Source organism: Barbus barbus (genome assembly GCF_936440315.1).
Source record: "Barbus barbus genome assembly, chromosome: 1".
Lineage (NCBI taxonomy): Eukaryota > Metazoa > Chordata > Actinopteri > Cypriniformes > Cyprinidae > Barbus > Barbus barbus.
The window spans coordinates 41,336,190-41,357,506 of NC_136729.1; the positions used below are offsets into that span (position 1 = coordinate 41,336,190).

The 21,317-nt window shown below is 41.4% G+C and overlaps 1 pseudogene across 1 annotated transcript; it reads right to left on the bottom strand.

The window, feature by feature from the left end:
- Window positions 1-1,846: 1,846 nt before the first annotated feature.
- On the bottom strand, window positions 1,847-20,800 carry LOC306870372 (polycystin-1-like protein 2; annotated as a pseudogene). Its single transcript has 30 exons — window positions 20,483-20,800; window positions 19,548-19,697; window positions 19,297-19,453; window positions 14,387-14,613; window positions 12,768-13,119; window positions 12,384-12,464; window positions 10,176-10,462; window positions 9,932-10,071; window positions 8,729-8,911; window positions 8,512-8,649; window positions 8,268-8,423; window positions 8,059-8,183; window positions 7,839-7,845; window positions 7,397-7,529; window positions 7,084-7,308; window positions 6,806-6,984; window positions 6,542-6,688; window positions 6,242-6,441; window positions 5,595-5,837; window positions 5,416-5,496; window positions 4,527-4,940; window positions 4,265-4,352; window positions 4,041-4,202; window positions 3,858-3,971; window positions 3,626-3,753; window positions 3,379-3,539; window positions 3,037-3,247; window positions 2,279-2,380; window positions 2,063-2,195; window positions 1,847-1,978 (listed from the first exon to the last, which is right to left on the bottom strand). The product of its transcript is annotated as a polycystin-1-like protein 2 (transcript).
- Between the last annotated feature and the right edge of the window lie 517 nt (window positions 20,801-21,317).

Sequence of the window (21,317 nt, forward strand, 5' to 3'; positions counted from 1 at the left end):
AGTATAGTAAAAGTTGAATATATATAGTATATCAGACTTTACCTGCATACAATACACTTATGTAAATCAACATATACTACATTGCAAATCTCGGCTGTGTATATTTAATATATAGTCAAAATGTAAACTATATTATCGCATTGCTCTGTATATGAATTTGGATATATAGTATATGCAACATTATTCACATACAATATGCTCATGTAGGGTAATATATACTGTATAGTGAGTCTCATCTGTTTGAGATTGTCTTTATTGCGCAGTATAATATATAATAATAATAATATATTAAGTATATTATTGCCCAGCTCTAATCTGCTAAATGTGACTATAAGGCATGAAGATATTATGAAATTAACATCACAATTTTCTGTAAAGCTGCTTTGAAATAATGTGTTTTGTGAAAAGCTCTATACAGATAATTTTAACTGGAAAATTATTGTCAGGTGTTTGTGGCACGGTTACAACTAAACGCTGTAGGAAAGTGGCTCTTTGGGCTCAGGAATCAGAATCTGTGCTACACAAAGTATTGGGTATATCAAAGCTTGATAATTAAAGAAGTAGTTTCAAGATTCCCTGACCCAAATGTGAAGAAAACTGAATAAAAGCTGTAGGATAAGTACAGACTGACCAACGATGGCTTTCATGTATTTGTTCTGGCATCAGAGACCATCTGTTTCATTTTCATTTTCTACTTTCTAAGTTTGAGCAGGTCAGCTCTCATGGAACACTGAAATAGGTGCAGTTTGCATAAGAGAAGCCTATAATGCAGTGTCATCTGGATTTAACGGGACAAACTGATGAAGCAGCAGAACTGAAGTTTAGGTAAGTGGCTCTCTAGCATCAGGAATGAGGATCCCAGCGTTACACAGTAATTGTTTGGTGTATAAAAATTATCCCACCCAAATGTGGAGAAAATCAGATAAGAGCTTTAGGATGTTTAAATGCCATTTTTTGTTCAAATCGCAGACAATGTGGGGGTGAAAATTGAAAACTAGTGCACTGAATATATATCCAGGCAACACTTCAAAAAATTATGAGCAGAAATGCAAGGAAAATAAGTATACCAAATTTTGCATTTGGTTTTGAAGGCTATAGACTCCCAAAATATCTGATATACTGATGAGTTTAATAGGTTTGTAGTTCATAAGAATGACTGATTTTGGTCTTGCTGGTACATGCATGCATCTGTAATGGCTTGGCACCCAAAGGCCTTTTAGTTTCTTATTTCTCATGGTTATTTTGAATGAGCTTACTGTCCTGTTTAAGCAATATAAGGTTAAGACCTGAAAAACAATCACAGACCATTTTCTATGCAAGTCCTTGAGGTCATTGGCTGAGGCAGTTGGTATGGTTGAAATTTTCCTAGAACACAGACATTTAGTGCATGGCAGCAACTCTGTTTATGCTGCAGGGCATAAACAATGGTGTATATGATTCTGATCCCTTTATGTATCAATACCGGTACACAGTGTGCTGGCTGAATTAGTTGAAAATTCTGCAGGTTGTGTTTTAAAAATTACCCTGCAAGAAAAATATTTTTATTATAAATAAATATTAAAAGAAAATGTTTTCATCTGTTATCTACTCAGAAATGCTGACCCCGTCATAGATGTAATGAAATGATGTAGTAGAACAAAAACTTGCAGAGGAGTTGCATATTTCATGCTTAATGTTCGTAATAATAGCATTGACACATTCAAACAGACCTAATGGAAACATTCTGCAAGGTAAATGTCAGGATGAAGCTTTTTAAGATATACAAGAATTATTACTAAGCATCCAAAGACCAAAAGGCATTTTACAATAAAGCTTAAACTGACTGTGACGGTTAAAAAGACAAGTATCATTTCTGTGAAATGACTGAAACTGTAGTCATAGAGGCATCTGCATCGATTTGCTTTTTCTTGCATTTGATGCCAAGAAGACTGCAGATCTTCATCAGCATCAGGTCTACGATCTCCTCTTCTTCAGAGGGCTGAGGGAAAATAGATAAACATTGAAACTAATTTATAAGGGTGAACACTGTAGCATAGCACTGGAAGATATTCATATTCAATACATATTCAATGAAGTTGCTCTTCATTGAAAGCCACCAAAATCACGGATATAAAGAGGTTGAGAACTACAAATGTCATGAAGATAATGCAGGATCCAATCAGGAAAGCTCCCAGAACTGGATTGTAATCCAAAACCTGTAGGTAGAAGGAAATTATACAATGAACAAATCTAAGTTCTTAAACATTAGCAGTAATTCAATATATGCCTTTATTTTTACCTCATCATAGTTAAAAATACCCAGTTGTAGACAAATAATGGTCTGTGCAGCCTCAAGCAGAGTTCTGTATGAGTAGAGCCTCCAACCGTACATCAAATTGCACTAGTGGGATACAAATTGTAAAACTTTCAGACAAACATGAATTCAGATTGAATGTGTGCAGTCTGCAAATGAGTTATGGTGGCAATCAAGATTCTTAGCAAATAACCTGCATTTCAGTCTGTTCGCCGCTTCAAGTCGAACACACCTAATATCTTCAGAAGCACTCCATAATTACAGACAGGAGCACGGTTAGAACTAATTTGGCACTCTGTCCTTCCAGTAGAGGACTGGACAACTTTGGTCCTGGAGGGCCACTGTCCTGCAGAGTTTAGCTCCAACCCTAATCAAACACATTTGTCTGTACCTTTCTAGTGATCTTGAAGACACTGGGTGCTTCTCAATATCGCTCCTCGTTTCCTCGCTCCTCCGTCCTATGACCCGGAAACCAATCGAATTGCCTCCGCAAGTCCATCCAAAATCAGTTTTGGAAAATACAGCACAAATATTGCCTGCAAAGTTATTGCCTCATAGGGCAGTGAGGCAGTAAGTCAGCTTCCAAAGCTTTTGGATGCTACCCTTGAAAACTACTGGTAGGTGTGCTGGAGCAGGGTTGGAACTAAACTCTTCAGGACTGTGGCCCTCTAGGAGTTGCACCTGTTGTAGGCCCTGATCATGGTCTATTTTCATGTTATGTTAAAGAACATTTCCATACTCACAGCAATGGAATAAGCCAGAAACATGATGGTCATGACCACGATAAAGCCAGAGATATCTGTCCATGCCCGCTGCAGTGTGGAGGTGATCATGTGTAGCTTGGGGTTGAGTCTCAATAGATGCCACAGCTTTATGGTGGCAAGCAGAACTAAGAAGGCTATCAGATAGCCCAGTACAGCATCTGCAGTGGCAGTCTCATAAAAACGGGCAAACCTGTTAGAGAAGCAGCTGTATTAATTCTCAAGTATTCTTAAATATAAAGTGTATACTGTATTGTGCAGTAAGTAGAAGTCTGATATTCCGAGCATGCTGATTGATCTGGAATACTTGAAGCTTTCACTCACATATCTTTGTTATTTTGGTAGTACTCAATGTCCCGGTTACCCAGTATCGTCCTCTTGACAAACACAAATAATGCACTCCAACTTAGAATAATAATGGCCAACTCTAATAGATTCCATTTGCTTCTGAAATACGCCCATTTTTGCTGCTTCATTAGTTTGCCCTGTTAAATCCACAAGATACTGTGCACTATTGCGCCACGGATGCAAATTACACTATTTCATTTTAATGTTCCATGAGAAAACTGACCTGCACAAACATGTAGTAGAGCATGAAGAAAAAATAGATGGCCTCTGATGCCACAACAAATACATGAAAGCCACCAGTGGACTGATAAAGATGAACAGTCTGCACCTCACTGCGATAATGGAATGCACCTGCAAAAACAACAAAATTACAATGAGTCCAACCTTTGACAACATGAGAATCTTTTAAGAATATCAAGATTTTGCCCAATTTAATATATCATTGTGTTTCATACTGTCTGAAATGCCATTGCTGAAACTCTGCCGGATGTGCTTGGTGAGGTAGTATGCATGTGGATCTCGCTGACCATATGCGACCAAGAGAAGCATCCACAGGAATCCCACATAAACTCCAATGTAAAAAGCTGTCAAACAAGCTGATCATTCTATTAATGAAAGAGAAATGATGACCTTCTTACTGAGAATCTCTCTGATGAGTGCAAAAACTTTCTGCTCCTTGATCATGTTGTTTCTCATCTTTTCTATATCGGTGGGAGGAGGAGGCTGATAGAAGCTACATGTGCTGTCTCTCCTGGCAATTCTGATTGCATCTGGATCATATGTGGACAGATGTTTTGTCACTTAAAAGTGATTATCAAATAAGATGCGATAAATTCAATCATGTTGTTGATGGTCCAGTTACCTGTGTTGGGTAGAGTCGGAATATCTCCATAATCTTCTTGATCAACAGTTTTGAGTACCAAAGCAAAGAAGACTGCAAAGCCCAGTACCTAAAGAAGATAATACAAGCCCGTCAAGTCCAGGTTTCTGTAGCAACAAAACATCTAGCGGACAATGTCAACAAGCTGCACAGGACGTGGTAATGTACAATACAGATAAATATACAATATAAAATACAAAAAAAGAATGGTCCCATGAATTGTCTTTTTTCTTCCATCTCTTACTTTTACAGGCTGGGTAATGAAGAGGGTTTCGAAGAATGACACCACCATTGAGATGAGCAGCTGATGGAGCGCTCCCTCCCATAGGTCAGCCCATACATCATAGTGAAGTATGCTGAAACACCACTGGTGGCTACAACAAGAAACCAACCAATGAACACAAACCACCAGGGCAAGCCTTTCTGACAACACTCCACTGTTGCCCTCTGTGGGGCTGGAGCTACGGGTATGTAGACCACTGACAGAACAGGAGGCGACTTGATGTTCAAGTTGGCTCTTCATGCCTTGGACCTGCAATACAGCCTGGTTGTAGCTGTCTGGCTTAGAGAAGGATGAAGGCCCCAGCAGTCTGAGCTATCTCTCCACATTTTGCAGTTGTTTGTAGAGATACTTGCTGTATACGCATTTTTCTCTGGGCTCTCACAATAACTGCTATCTGTGATTGGAACAAAACAATATTACTGCTTCATTTATATATACAGTATAATTATGCATTTGTAATCATAATCATTAGCAAAAATGCTCTCTTTTCAAAGTTGGAAATGTGAGCACTCAAGTTGAAAATTTCCACTTCCTAACCTCAAAGCATTCCAGTCATTTCAAGCAACTAGAATTCAAGTTCTCCCACTTCCACTTGAAAAAAAACAATGGAACATTGCTTTAGTTCCTCCGTCCTGAATATTACGTCAAAGGACGCTTCTCCCTGATTTCAGGTTGATCAATTCCAAACCAACCAGACGTTCCAGTGTTATTTTAAAGTATGAGGTGGGAGAATCTGAAGTTCTGAATTGTCCATGTCCTTTCAGATTTACACACTCCAGGGAAGCAGCAAAAGTTAGCTCCTTTTTAGAAGAGTCAGTGTAAAACTAATTTCCAATTCGCTTGTGTTGACGAATTTGGCGGAGTCCAGTTCTATCCTTGAAACAGGTCTTCTCATGACCTTATAGAGTGACTGCGCCATCCGTTTGATGTCCTGAAAAAATATTATTTATAAAAAAAGTTCATAATACCTCATCCATTATGACAGAGAGATGAAACTGTTTTGGGCCAAATTCTTAGAGAAGGACTTGCCTTTATCACAGTGTCAAGTGTGATTTCCTTGTGATTATTGTGTGGAGGCTGATTCGGAGACACGTCCCGTTTTGCCTTGCTTTTTGGGATCTATCTTTGACTGCTGCTTGGAAGATGATTCAGACTTTTGCTCTCTTGGCCGAGCATTTCTGAAGATACTCACAATGAGGAGATTGATAGGAAACATGATAATGGAACTTTGGATACCAATCATGACCTGCTGCCAGGTGAAGTCAATCTGACCTGTAGCCCATGCAAGGACAAAAATTACATTATTATTCATGCAAATATGTTTGAATCAAGCACAGTTTTTGAAGAATTGTCTTTTGTTTTAAACATTAATGACAGAACTGCTACTAACAATGGAGTTGTTTACTGTTTTAAACAGGTAGTGTGATGTGATGGTTTTCTAGTGAGATGATAAAGAGCTAACAGATGGCATGGAACGTGATTCTCACTCTGTGCCCAAGTGTGAATTTAGCAAGCCATGTTTGCGCACAATATCCTATAGTCACATGCAGTATGCACTGAGTAATAATGGACTGAATGAACTGACTGAATAAGGATGGACATGTTCTACTTTGCTGATAAGAACTGAAGTTAAAGTGACATAAGGTATTGTTAGATTAATGTTTTATTGGTCATACCCAGGTCCATGGTCTGCTCTGAAGGATCTGATGGGATACCCCAGAACATGAGACTGGTCAACATGGTGCAGAGCAGCAGCGAAAAACAGCAGGAGACACGTTGCACTCGTGTAAAATTACTACTTGGGGGACGACTGATTACAGAGAACCAGATGTGACCATCACGGAAATCTTTCGCAGTCTTCATGAAGAACAAATTATTGTAACATTGCAAGACAATTAATTAAACATTAATGAGAAAATACTCATAATTTTGCAACACACATCTTTTTCTTTCAAATCTGTCTCACATCTACATACCTAAACCTTTTCAAGTCCATCTCTGTTGCTACAGGGAAAACTTTATCTAGTGTACATTCTCCCAAGTCAATAGACAACCATGAGTTGCACAGGAAGTGCCACTTCTGCCCAGTCTCCAGGTCCTGTACCATTACCTTGTTAACATACCTGTGACAATTCCAAAGACATTCACATACAGGAAGTAATGAAATTACATGGGCAAAAAACAGCATGCCTCCAAAAAATCTGACAAAGTACTATGTGACACACTCCTATTTATTTTACCAAGCAGGATGCTGTCCTGAATTGTCATGCCACAGTCTGATACTTTGTAGCTCTCCCAGAGAGAAAGGGGTGGTCAGCAAGAACATGTCCAGTCCTCCCCTTTCAAACACTGGTTTTTCAGGGTCAGTCAAATGATGAGGTTCACTCTCTCCCTCTGTGCCCTGTGAAGTCACTGTCACCTGGAGCAATTTTATGGCAAGGTTAATACTGAAACGGCACAACAGTATTTCAAAAAGCATTAAAAAACTTCAGTTAAATTGTTTAGATTTGTTAATAACCTTCAGAGTCACCATCTTGAGGTAGCTGGATCTGAGTCTCATAATTGGAACCTTAGGGTAGTCCTGAAAACCCAGGAGTAACTGCAGAGGTGTCTCCTCTGAAGGGTCTAACTTGAAAACCAGAGATATATTGGGCGCAGTCACATTAATGACCACAGTGCTGAAGTTTGCCAGTTCCAGAAGAGTTTGGTTAACCTCTGCCACCTCCGTCCTTGGTAAGAGAATCTAGGAAATGAAGAAGATGAATAAGTTCTGGATGTTTTATGTTTTCAGTAGCCAAGCTTTTATCTTTCTTTGCTGACAACCTCGTTACCTCAATCTCCTCGGTGAGGTTTGGCACTGGAATCACAGAGCCATTCATTTTGGTAAGAGAGAGAGACCCCCACTGATCCACTGATTTGCTTGCCATCATGCCATGAGAATGGATTTATCCCAAAACTTGTCATCTGTGAGGTTAAAGAGGTTATCTTTGAATCTTACCTTACAAGTAGGTCTTTCAAGGTTGCCTGGATGGGAGAGGTGTACAAGGCACACATCCTCTTCTCCATTTATACTACATCAGAGACACCTATAATACAGGTGAATTTTTTTCTCTTCCAGTAAAAGGTACCAAATTATCTGCAAAGCGAGATCCAGTAAAATAGTCGCTAGAATCCGAATATCCACCCCACCTACAATATTATCACCTGCTTCTGACTAGCAATAGCATGTAGGAAATTGTGATTTCACCTCTTGTGATGTAAATTATAGACTACTGGCTTCCTGTGTCAAGAGAAAATGTGTTATAACATAACTTTTCCCTTTTTAACTTTTTCATCCCCTCCCCTCTAACTACCTATCACAAAGAAATTGCTTTTGATTATCCAATCATTTCATGACCAGTGTTTCTCGCAGAATATCCTGTTTTGAAAATTATAGGTTTTGTTTATGATTTAAGACAATAAATTCTTTGACCTACCACTATTATTCGTTTACCTGTTGACATATAAACTAAAAACTGATGTGCTGAGAATGGTGGGCTCCTGGTTCACCTTTTTCTCAGCCAACAAGGCACTCTGAACATTGTCCACAGTGTTTAGTAAATGACTGGAGATCTCATTCTGCAATATAGGGGAATGGAAACAATGTCAAGAATGATGGTTTATAGTCAGAGTATGGAGCAGGGCTTGAGTATTGTGATGTACCTGCTTAGAAGTACTGGAAGAAACTTTGATGATGTTACTGACAGCATCAATTATCGGCGTAGATGCTTGCAGTATCTGTTCAGAGAAGTCCTTACCGTAAAGCGCCAAGGAGACCAAGGACATACTGAGGTTTGTAAGCAGATAACTAGCCTGTAACTGTAGCCAGGAAGAATGAGTTAGGAGAGATGTATTACTGCCAATGTATTGCTACCATCTAAATTCCCCTGGACGGTTCAAGAAGTACCTGAGCAGTGTCTGTCAGCTCATGACCCTGTGTGGTAAGGCCTGCAACCACATTAGCACTCATCTGCACCTCTGCTGGATTTTTCGGAGGAATGGAACTTGTGGCAGCACTCAAACTCTGCAACATCTGCTGTCTCAGCTTCAGTTAGAAGATACATATTTGGTTAACAGATGGCTATATAAAGCACTTCTGAATGTGTATATTCCCTGTAGGCTACCTCTTTTTTGACATCGCCATGCTGTCCTTCAGGTAATGCATCATTCAGTCTGTCGGACACAGACTGGAACATCTGTACCAGTGCTGCCTCAGTGAGTCGACCTTGTTGCTGCAGCTGAGAAACCTGGTTGGAAACCAGCGCCTGGAGATCTCCAACTGTGTGATTACTACTGGTGTCCTTTACCTGGAACGTGATGCACAACAGTTTATTTTCCACAATTCTGTCGTTGTATTTTTTTCGTATTTCACTCTGCCATATATTATCTGTCTGACTTATTCTCAGGAAATTGTTCCATGGTCCCCATGGCCTAGTACTGACATCGATTAACAAGAAGAATCAGGTATAAACTTTACATTGCATTTCTTCACAAAATATAAAACATTTATTTTAAATGGTTGTTTTTCATAAATATGAGCCAATTTGCATGTTCTCATCCATCATTTACATATTAATGGGTTAAAAAACAGACAGAAAATTAGTTAAACAATTATACAATTAGGATTTAGAAATCTAACCATTTACTGAATTTATTAAATTACATAGCCATCATTCACGTTAATAGTTTTTTATGATTATTGATAATGGACACATGGTTTCCAACAAGTTTGGTCTTCTTTCACCATAATTATATGATGCAAAACATGTTTTCAAATGGAAGACATACGTCCTTTTTTATTTTTTTTATTCATTCATTCATCTATAATGTTTGGTTTATTACAGGAAAACTGAGTAACCTAACTGCCAAAATGTACTTAGATATCTATTCATATTATCAAATATAAATTAGTATATAGATTCCAAACTTATTGTGACAGGGTTGCATTAGGGTTAAGGTTAGTAATGATACAAAATAAAATTTCAAAACATTAGTACTGTGTAAAACTTTAGCCACATATTTATACATAAGTCTGAAGATTTTTAAGAGTTGCCCATTGAAGAACAATATTATGTTGATTATCTGAATATTTATTCCTCTAAGCTGGTTGCTCACTGTGTAGTGGTTACAGATCTGGTATGTTGGGCATGGAGTGGAAAAATATAATGTCTTGAAATTTGGCAGTGATTTATTCAATTTCTGAAGGACAAATGGCACAATTTTCTGAGAAAGAACCATCTGTCTAATTAATTCAGCTGAACTGTATTTAAGTGTGTGTTTTTAACTTGCTTTTGGACAGATGCTCATAAACCAATGAACTTGACTACAAACCTGTCAGTGTCAGCAGTAACACCTGCTGTGTTCTTAACAGTAATGACCACCGTCAGACTATAGTTGTTATGTTTATTCCCTAGAGGGAGGTAAAGCGACTCCAATGTGGGCTCGGTAACACAATAAAAATAATCACCTGCAAAATAGGTCAAAGTACACAAAGTTAACCTTCATACAGTATAGGTTGATTTCACCTTTATCAGAAAGAACAAAATTTAGAATAAAGATCTCATTTCTTACCCTTGGCAGTTTTGAAGCAGAAAATACAGGACCCAGCTTTGCAAAAAGATGGATCGACAGAGCAGCTGATCTTAAAGATAGAGAGAAAATCACCCACAAGAGGGCTGATGATGCAGGAGGGAGGACTCAGGGCGATAGGGGGCGTTACAGAGTTGAGTGATTTGTCAGTAGTATGAGTTGATGGAGAGACAGTGGTTGGTAAAAGCGGCTGGACTGATGAATCCTCAGTACTGGATGTATCAACAATTGGAACACTGTAGCAGATCCAGATAATCTGTCTTTGATGGCTAAGAGAAAACATATTTGGCATCAATCAACCAGGGTCTAAAATTTCAAGATGTACAAAGCAATTTGGGGTTACACTTTATTTTACGGTGTCATTGTTACAGTGTAATTACACAAATACAGTGTAAAATCAGTTAACATCATGTATGTAATATAGGGTTAGGGTTTGATTTAGGGGTAGCTGAATGTAATTATGCAAAACAAGTAGGCATATGTTTAACAAAGTGTTATAATTTGCTGGTCCCGAAAAGCAATTAAAGGAAAAGTTCACCCCAAAAAAATTAATTGAATTGCCCTCGGGCCATTTAAGATGTAGATGAGTTTGTTTCTTCATTGGAATAGATTTGGAGAAATGTATCATTTGCTCTGCAGTGAATGGGTGCCGTCAGAATGAGAGTCCAAACAGCTGCTAAAAATATTACAGTATTTGTTTAGAATGTTTTGGATTGTTTTTCATTTGTGAACGGTGTATGATATGTGCATATTTCTCTCTTGATTCAGATAAGACAACTTTTGCACTGGGGAAAGCAATGTTATGGATTACAGACTCTTATTTTAGCCAGAAGCAAAGGTTTAGATTAAAATGACTCAATAATGGATTTATTGCAAACATTAAGCTTTTCACATCACAAGACATTAATTGATGGACTGGAGTGGTGTGGATTACTTATTGGACTTATTTGGACTGTCATTTTGATAGCACCCATTCACTGCAGAGGATCCATTGGTGAGCAAGTAATGTAATGCTACAAATATGTTTACATTAAAAAACAAACTCAACTACTGTACATGGTCCGAGGGTGAGTCGATGTTTTTATTTTTACGTAAAGTACTTATTTGTCACATTTAAAAATGTATGAATGTCACTGCATTAGATAATATCAAACCAAGTAGCATTTATTTGTAGTTAAATACAGTCTAAACATACGTCTCGTTCGCGAGCAAATAAATAAATAAATACAGATGTGCTGGGTATCAAACAATAAAATAATAGATATACTGTTTAAGATTAACACAGAAAAAACTGGGCGCTTTCTGGTTATGAGACTAGTGGAATATGTTCATAGTTAACGTGATTACCAAACCTGTGGTTTTTCTGTTATAGAACACCTGTGTGAACTTGAGGAGAACTTACTTCATCCACCAGAATTGCCATGACACAATGTATTTAAAAGTAACCAAATGGCTAGAATTTCTTTGCAGATTCAGATCTGTGCAATGAAAACAATACATTTTTTAAGCGTGATTTCAGTGTCCAAGCTCATTTTAAGAATTAAGCAACTCCTACCATAAACCACCACTGTGACTCTGACAGTGGCTAAGCGAATCCTGTGAGAAGATAATGCATTCAATGATATTTTAGTGCACCATACAAACACATTATGTCATATGTCTTTTAAGAAAAAAGTGTGCTTAATCCTATTGAACATGCACTTGCAGTGTATTTAAAATCATTAAAAAAAACTACATGCAGATTCGGATAATATAATATTAATGGAATTAGAGGCCGCTTAAGTGTACTTAAAGAGAATACACTTTCATGACTATATGTGTCTTACAGTTTTATGTCAAATATTTGCAGTAAACTTTTTAAATGCTTTAAAGAGGTATACTTATATTATTTTAATCACATACCAGTACTCTTTAGTACTTGTATTTAGAATGTTAACTGGAGTGTGTTATTTGATATTACATTTAAACATAATACCTTTTAAATGTACTAAATTGCAACTTCACTGTTACAAATGTTTTATTATAAACATATTACAAAGTAATCTATGTATTTTTTTCACCATGGATCACATGCAAAGTTGAAATGATTTTCAGAAAGCACACTAAAAAAATCTTCCTAAAACTACATGTTTAATGACTGGAATGTCATAACATAAAAACACAGTAAAATCCTTTTTGCTTTCAAAGTACCAAACAATTTTCTGACATCCTTCACACTGCACCTGTAGCTTAACACTCTCAGCGACGTTCACCGGATTGCAGCTGGAACAGCTAAAAAGAGAGGAGAAAAAGTATACACCAGTTTCAAAGAAGGCTACTTAGTACAAATGACAACAAATCTAAGCAAATAATTTGACCAAACTGCAGTCGGTTACATTCTTACGTAACAGATAGCTTCATATTTTCTCTAGGAATGACAGTGATGCATCTGGTTCCAGATTGTGTGACACCTATAATAGCTTCCCAGCTATGTGATCAAAATGCACACTATGTTAATTTCATTATAATATATATTTTAATGTATGTCCAAAATCCTCTTAATGTTCATGCTTTTGAAATTCAATGTCCACATACTTTTGGCCCTCTAGTGTATGTGCAAGTAAGTGAAAGGCAGTACCTTGTATTGTGTTTGAGGTGAAGAAAACCTGTGGACTTCCATGTAGCATCTCATGCATCTCAGAAAAGGTGTGATTGGGTCCAGACACCAAAAAATTCAATTGCACTGGAGCCCCCTGAGCCAGAGACGCATTGACATAGAGGGCATGGACCGGACACTGCTCATGCTCAGGTTTCACATCCACAATGAGGCCTTCTACTGGCTCTACCAAGCACAGCTCCACAACAGTGGAGTGATCTACAGCCATCTCCCCTTTGAGAGCCAGAACAGTAATCTGGTGGCAGCCTGGTCCTAGCTGCTGCTGGACTTCTGGAGATACAGTGATGTTATGTGGAACAATCCCTCTGATAGCAGAAGTGGAGGCCAGCTCTGTATTTCCATGCTGAATTTTGTATGTTACATTTGTTCCCGAAGGAATGAAACATTCATTTAGATTTTCTCAGTTTCTAAACCTTAAGTTATGTAATTTGTAATCACTATAAGTATTTATAAGTATTATCAGTTGGGTGGACAATTTAAGCAAATGTTTTAATAAAATCCCAAGAACTACTGACGCAAATTTCATCATCAGCATAGTACGCACATACTGTATGCGTACATGCAATTCTGATAAGAAAGTATGAATTGTAATATATAAACCTGCATTTGTGAGAAAATATTCAGAATTCTGAGGTAAAGTATTATTTTAGTTGCTTGGTGGAAACAAGAAAAACATAAAAGACATAAATGGAAAAAAGAATAAGATTAATTGCAAAGTCACAGTTACAAATTTATAACTTGCAATTTCGTGAAAAAAGTAAGATTAAAAAGTAGCAATTGCATTCTTTATATTTTTATTGAGTGATGAAAACAAGGAGAAGGTGCTCAATGCAGAGCAAAATGGGTTGAGCTTGATGTTCAGCTCCCCCTCTCTGGATGTAGTGGGTGGAGCTTGAAGGTCCAACCACACCCTAACCCTAACATAAACCTATCCCTAAATGAAACTAGGTCAAGCTCCACTCATTGAGATCACAGAGGCAGGCTCAAATTGGTCAGATGGATGGAGCTGGACTAGGTCAAGGTCCACCCTTTTGACCAATTTGGGTCTGCAGTGAGGACCAAAGCTTGCGTATGCACCTCGAGGGTTTTTTCCCACTAGGTTTGTCCACATGGCAACATTGTCCAGCTCCATTGTTTTACAGTCAAAAAAGAAAGCATTGAGACCTAATGAACAACAACTAGCTACCGGGGAGACCCATGTTGATGATCGCTTGTGTGAGAGGATTATGAGATGCAACTCTGGTTTAAATGAGTACAATGACATTTTGAATAGGTCATAACTTCTGGAGAGGAATTGCACAGACACTGAACAAGGATGAAACATTCTAGTGTGCATGTGTTGATTTACAATAAAATGCCATATCAAGGGGCCATAACATAATAGACAGAAACTGCATAGAAACACCTTAGCAACTGCGTAGCAACACAAAGGCTACCTAGCATTGTAGTGTTGAGATTTGCATGGGCTTTTTCAGAAACTGTAAAAATGCTCATTACATTCCCTTTTGTCAAAATAATAATAAACGTTTATTTTTACCTGCGTCTAATGTCACTTGGATTCTCAGAGGGTTATTATAAAGTGCTTTGCAGTTGGAATAGTCTGTGGATTGATTCATGCTGTGGCACTTTATGGTCCCAAACTCTCCGAGTGGTTCCTGGATAGTGATGCTTTTGTAGGTGGTCACATGCCATTCACTAGTACTGTACTCTACTGTGACAGTGTATACTCCAGCACGGCTGTACTGATGCACCACATTCTCCATCCTAAAGGGAGTTTCCACAGTCAATCATTAAAGTTCCCAGTGTACCTCAATCTTATTTTAAAAAACTGTACTTGCAGAGAACTTAATATTAATTAAATAAAAGGCAACTTAAGTGTACTTAAAGAAAGTACACTTTCATGATTGTTTCTAAACATACTTGGTAGTAGACATTTTTACAAAAACAAAAATGACAACATTGAGAAAGCAGCAGTTAAAAAGCATCTGATCATAGCGATGTGGATATGTTTTCACCAGCTTTTTTCGACAGATGAGGTAATTAAAATGACACTGTTATGATTACAAAGTATATTTGAGACCATAGAATAGATCTGGCTATGTGAGACTATAGTTTGAATAATTTCAGTTCTTTGCATGGACATTACAGTACAGAATGGCTCTTTCGGCAATATGCTAACACTGTAAGCATTCATGTGAAAGGCTTTCGCGAGCGTGCGTAAACTTCACATCCTTTTGATTTGCCAAACAAAAATGTCCCCAGTCCTAAAACAGCCTAGGAGGTGTCAGTCCTTGTCTTGTGTTTCCCCTCCTCTCGTGTCCCTATTTGGCCATCCTCGTTCCTTTCATGATTAGTTAATTTGTCCCAAGCCCTGCGTTTGATTAGCCCTCACCTGTTTCTGTTCTTCCCCGTTAATTTCCCTGTGTTTATAAGCCCTGTGTTTCCTAGCCCCTGTGTCCGGTCATCACGTCAGATGTGTTCGTCTCTGCCCATGATCCCTGTTTGTCTGCTGGATTCTAATAAAGAACCTTATAGGAACCTTCACGTCTCCGCACCTCCTTGTATCCCGAGAGGGAACGTGACAGATGACCGGACCCACAAAGTAAGCGGCGCTTTTCCACCCCCGCCTTTTTTTTCCCGTTTTTGAAAGTTTTTTGTTTGCCCCTTTTTCCCCGCTCCCTCCACGGCGATGGAGTTCACCGCCCGCCTCGGCGCCCTCGTTTTGCGGGACCTCCCCTTCGTGGAGTACACGGAGGAGTTCTGCGAGCTGGCCGGGAAGGCGGAGCTGCACGACGCTGTCATCCTCCAGCTCTTCCGGCTCGGGGCCTGTCACCACCGCCCCATGAACCTCCCAGACACCACGGGATTGACCTGGAGGCTGGGGATATACCGGTGTCTGGGAGACTTCCGGGCCCGAGTCGAAGCTAGCCCGCCGTCGTCAGCGGCTCCCCCGAGCCCGCCGCCGCTCGCGCGCCCAGAGCACCCGCGCAACCCCGCGCTTCAAGAGCGCCCTCCTGAGTTCCCGCTGGTTCCGTCCAGCCCTCCTGAGTTCCCGCTGGTGCCGTCCAGCCCTCCTGAGTTCCCGCTGGTGCCGTCCAGCCCTCCTGAGTTCCCGCTGGTGCCGTCCAGCCCTCCTGAGTTCCCGCTGGTGCCGTCCAGCCCTCCTGAGTTCCCGCTGGTTCCGTCCAGCCCTCCTGAGTTCCCGCTGGTTCCGTCCAGCCCTCCTGAGTTCCCGCTGGTTCCGTCCAGCCCTCCTGAGTTCCCGCTGGTTCCGTCCAGCCCTCCTGAGTTCCCGCTGGTTCCGTCCAGCCCTCCTGAGTTCCCGCTGGTTCCGTCCAGCCCTCCTGAGTTCCCGCTGGTTCCGTCCAGCCCTCCTGAGTTCCCGCTGGTTCCGTCCAGCCCTCCTGAGTTCCCGCTGGTTCCGTCCAGCCCTCCTGAGTTCCCGCTGGTTCCGTCCAGCCCTCCTGAGTTCCCGCTGGTTCCGTCCAGCCCTCCTGAGTTCCCGCTGGTTCCGTCCAGCCCTCCTGAGTTCCCGCTGGTTCCGTCCAGCCCCGCGCTTCCAGAGCGCCCCCAAGTGTCCGCGCTTCCAGAGCGCCCCCAAGTGTCCGCGCTTCCAGAGCGCCCCCAAGTGTCCGCGCTTCCAGAGCGCCCCCAAGTGTCCGCGCTTCCCGAGCGCCCCCCAGTGCCGGCTCCACGCACGTGCCCTCCCGTGCCGGCTCCACGCACGTGCCCTCCTGCGTTTCCGCTGGTTCCATCCAGCCCCGCGCTGCAAGAGCGCCCGACAGAGTCCGCGCTGCAAGAGCGCCCGACAGAGTCCGTGCTGCAAGAGCGCCCGACAGAGTCTGCGCTGCAAGAGCGCCCGACAGAGTCCGCGCTGCAAGAGCGCCCGACAGAGTCCGCGCTGCAAGAGCGCCCGACAGAGTCCGCGCTGCAAGAGCGCCCGACAGAGTCCGCTCCTCTGTGGCTCCCAGGGGGGAGCTTCCCCAAGAAAATTTTGGGGGGGGGGGTAAGAGGGTCACAGCCTGTGTGGCCGGGCCAAGGACCAAGGCCACACGACCCGAAAAAAATAGGCCGTGGCTTCCCGAGTCTCCAGATCCGCCATGGCCTCCCGAGTCCCCTGACCCGCCATGGCCTCCCGAGTCTCCTGACCCGCCCTGGCCTCCCGAGTCTCCTGACCCGCCCTGGCCTCCCGAGTCTCCTGACCCGCCCTGGCCTCCCGAGTCTCCTGACCCGCCCTGGCCTCCCGAGTCTCCTGACCCGCCCTGGCCTCCCGAGTCTCCTGACCCGCCATGGCCTCCCGAGTCTCCTGACCCGCCATGGCCCCTGGAACGGGCACCGCCCTGGAGGCCTCCAGAGCGCCCACCCCCCCTCCCCATTGGATGGTGTTAGGCGTGAGGACACGCCTTCCGGAGGGGGGCGTTATGTCAGTCCTTGTCTTGTGTTTCCCCTCCTCTCGTGTCCCTATTTGGCCATCCTCGTTCCTTTCATGATTAGTTAATTTGTCCCAAGCCCTGCGTTTGATTAGCCCTCACCTGTTTCTGTTCTTCCCCGTTAATTTCCCTGTGTTTATAAGCCCTGTGTTTCCTAGCCCCTGTGTCCGGTCATCACGTCAGATGTGTTCGTCTCTCCCCATGATCCCTGTTTGTCTGCTGGATTCTAATAAAGAACCTTATAGGAACCTTCACGTCTCCGCACCTCCTTGTATCCCGAGAGGGAACGTGACAGGAGGAAGGGAAGATCTAGTTTTTTTAGGTTTCTTTACAAGCTCTTCACACATTGCCAATTGCCTGCATGAAAATTATTACATTGGGCTGTCACAATATCAAATTTTTCAGTACACGATTATCGCGGCAAAACAAAAAAATCCACGATAATGATGTATATACATATGGTTATTGCTATTAATATAATATCAATACCTAATTAACACTTGCTCATCAGCAGATGGAGAGCTGATAACAAGCAGTGTGAAGAGAGTTAATATTATCCTAAAGTCAAGTTGTCAATATTATATAAATGCAAGAAAGAAATAATAAAAGTTGAAGATTAGAGTAGATGTTAGGGATTATTTATATGACTTTTAAACATGGCCAACTTTTTGTGTGTGTGTGTGTGTGTGTCTCAGGGAACGCTTACGTAACTAAAGTGTTCTTTTGATCGACAAGTCTAAATATATGGAGAACTGTGCAACAGATAAGCTGACAGTCACACATGAATCCATGCAATCAGACACGTACTGGGGTAATAAACATACTGTCTAAAGGCCACAGTGTGTAATACATAAGAGACAATAATGCACCATATTATAGCCAAGGGTCAAGGCCACAGAACCCCTTGGGCGGTCCGAGAAAATAGGGCCGTGGCCTCCCGAGTCCCCTGACCCGCCATGGCCTCCCGAGTCTCCTGTCCGGCCATGGCTCCAGGAACGGGCCCCGCTCTGGAGGCCGGTAGCCCTGCCCCCTGTTCCCTGGAGGCCTTCAGAGCGCCCACCCCCCCTCCCCTTAGGATGGTGTATGGCCTGAGGACACGCCCTCCGGAGGGGGGCGTAATGTCAGTCTGTGGCCGTTTCTCAATACCAAGTTCGCAGAGTCTGGACTTCCGTCCTTTCGAGTTTGGACTTGCCAAGTTCGACTCAGAAGAACGAACTCTCGAGGACGGGAGGACGAACTGAATTCTGGGTTATGGCCCGTATCAAGTCCGCGCAAGTCACCTCTCGATGCATCCTCGGTAAAAGGGGCGGATCAAGAACACATCCGGGGATTTTAACTGGACTTGGCTAGATGTGAACTTTGAATTGGAACAGTACTTGGGCAGCGACTGATGACGTTTCACAAGTCCACAAGAACACAAGTACAGACAAGTACGCATATTGAGAAACGGCCTGTGTCTCGTGTTCCCCCGACTCTCGTGTCCATATTTGGCCTTTCTGTTCCTGTCCTCGTTCCCTGCTCATTAGTTAATTAGTCCCTAGCCCTGTGTGTAATCGCCCCGCACCTGTTTCTGTTCTTCCTTGTTGATTTCTCCATGTTTATAAGCCCTGTGTTTCCCTGCCCCTGTGTCCGGTATTGATTGTCATATGTGTTCGTTTTTCCTCAAGCTCCACGTTATATGTTTGGATGTTCAATAAAACTCTGTGGTGGAATATCTCCATGTCTCCTCGCTCCTTGCCCCGAGTGCTACGTAACATTAGTAAGAGATTTTTCACTCTTTGCTGTTGATTTTAAATCTCAAAATATTATATGCTGCTGAATTTCTGACTATATATGATGTTTGGAATTGCAAAATTTGGAAATGTCTAAATACAGTCAAAACCCTGATTTGGGTAAACATAAAAATCAAACAGAAAAAAATGTAAGTAATTTAGTCAAAATTATGACACACCAGAGTGTTACCTACTCATGGAAAGTATCATATAATAGTGGGAAAGTTTCACTGGATGTACCTGACACAGTATCTACTATATCCACCCAGCTGCACTCCTGCTGTGAAGATGCCTGTGAGGGAGCATGGCTGCTCCTGCAGTAATACACTGTCTTCCTGCCGTAGAAGCTGTCATCGATCTCTATCACATGACCAGAGCCACAGGCTAAAGAGCACCCAGACTCTAAAAAACACCAATCATATACCAACACACGTTCAGACTAAATCAAAAAGCAAAGCTGAGGAGGAAATATTCTCATATAAAGAAAGAGACCAACCAAACTCGCAAATAAAGTAAAGCTCTTGGGTACAGTTACTGGTGGTTTCCCACTGAAATCCAGAATCTCTCCTGATGTAGCCACAGGATACAGGGCTCCTGAAGCCAGTTGGAATACTTACATCTGAGCCATCTAACCAGGACAAGGGACCTGGGAACACATAATTAACAATATAAGATAACAACATTTATGTTTTTTTCAATCTTGTTCAGATTATAGAGAATAATAATTACACAACTAAACTGAGTGAAAAGACATTTTGTTTTCATATTTCAATATCAGTACGGAATATGGAATCAATAAATAGTTCCTTCTTCGCTATTCAAAAACTATTAGCAAACTGTGTTTTAAAACTAAAAACATCAAATAAGATTAACCAAACTTGTGCTGAATAAATCTGAGGATGTGTAAAATGATGCTAGAATCTTACAAATATAACTATAACTAAGTCCTGGACCTAAACAATGCAGCAAATGCAGCAAAACAGTACTCTCTTTGTGTTTTTATGCCTAAAATAGCCATTTGCAGAAACAGAGACAAATCTAACACAAAAGGGGGCATGGCAATAAAGGTGCCTGAAAATGTCTTTTTTTGGTGTCAAGCCCATTAATTGTGGTAATGTTAATGTAGGTGACTGAAAAATAGTTTATCTGTGTACGAAATGCAGCTGACAAGAGAGATAAGACATTGTAACAGTCAGTGCCTTTTCATCTTATTCTGATAAAGCATCACTGACAACCAGGGATATAAACATGTCACTTGCACCATCGGTTTATACAATTCAACACAAAATATTGAATGGTGCACCTTATAATTAAAAAAAGGTAAATTTTTAGATGTTTTACTTTATGTTGAAACATTATGTTGGTAAAACAGTAAAAAGCTTTAATGTTGTCTTTGGAGGCATAGTAAGGAAACGTATAAACATACAGTACCTTCAATGGCAGCAGAGTCCAGAGTGAGGTTGGTGGAGGTAGGAGCAAGTCCTATCCACTAGTCCAGCTCGGGCTGCAGGCGTTTTGTAGAAACTGCTGGGTTTCATCATTCTGGATGAAGCCTAGATGTCCACCGCCTCGCTCACACCAAGCTTGGGCGTTAATGAAACTGTGCTGCAGAGCCACAAACTCAGAGCAGGAGCTCTCAAAGGCCTGCTGGTGCTCTGGACAGGAAAGAACCTCCTCATCATTGCTCCAGATTGAGATGACATGAAAACTCACTGTTAGGAACAGAGTGTAGAGAGTGTGATTGTCCATCTTCATCCTTCACCTGTACTTGAACAGAAGCAGCCAGAGCCCTCGTATTTAAAGGCCACTGACGTCCTCCCCTAAAATAGATTCCAATGTCATCAATCGCCTTCAATCACCAACAATGGTTTGATTGCCTGATGGCTGGCCTTTGTGATGAGCTCTTAAATGTGTTAACACAAAGCATCCCACTGCATTGTGCCCCTCAGATTCCTGTGTTAATAACACTGCACAGAACCACTGATGCCTACATCCACAGCCTGGGCAGAGGGAGACAAGAAAAGTATTCAATCCAAAAACAAAGTTGGCATCTTATCAACTACAATTCTTTTTCCTAACACATATACAGTTTAAATCTGACTTAATTTGCCGTTTCCGTTGTCCATTTTCTAAAAATCCAAAATACAATTAAATACATTTTCTAAGGAAAAAATGTGATTGGCGCATCGCTGTGCACAATGGTTCTGTGAGTGTATATCTTTCAGGTCCATCCTGTAGTGTATAAGATATTTTTGTCTGTTTTATT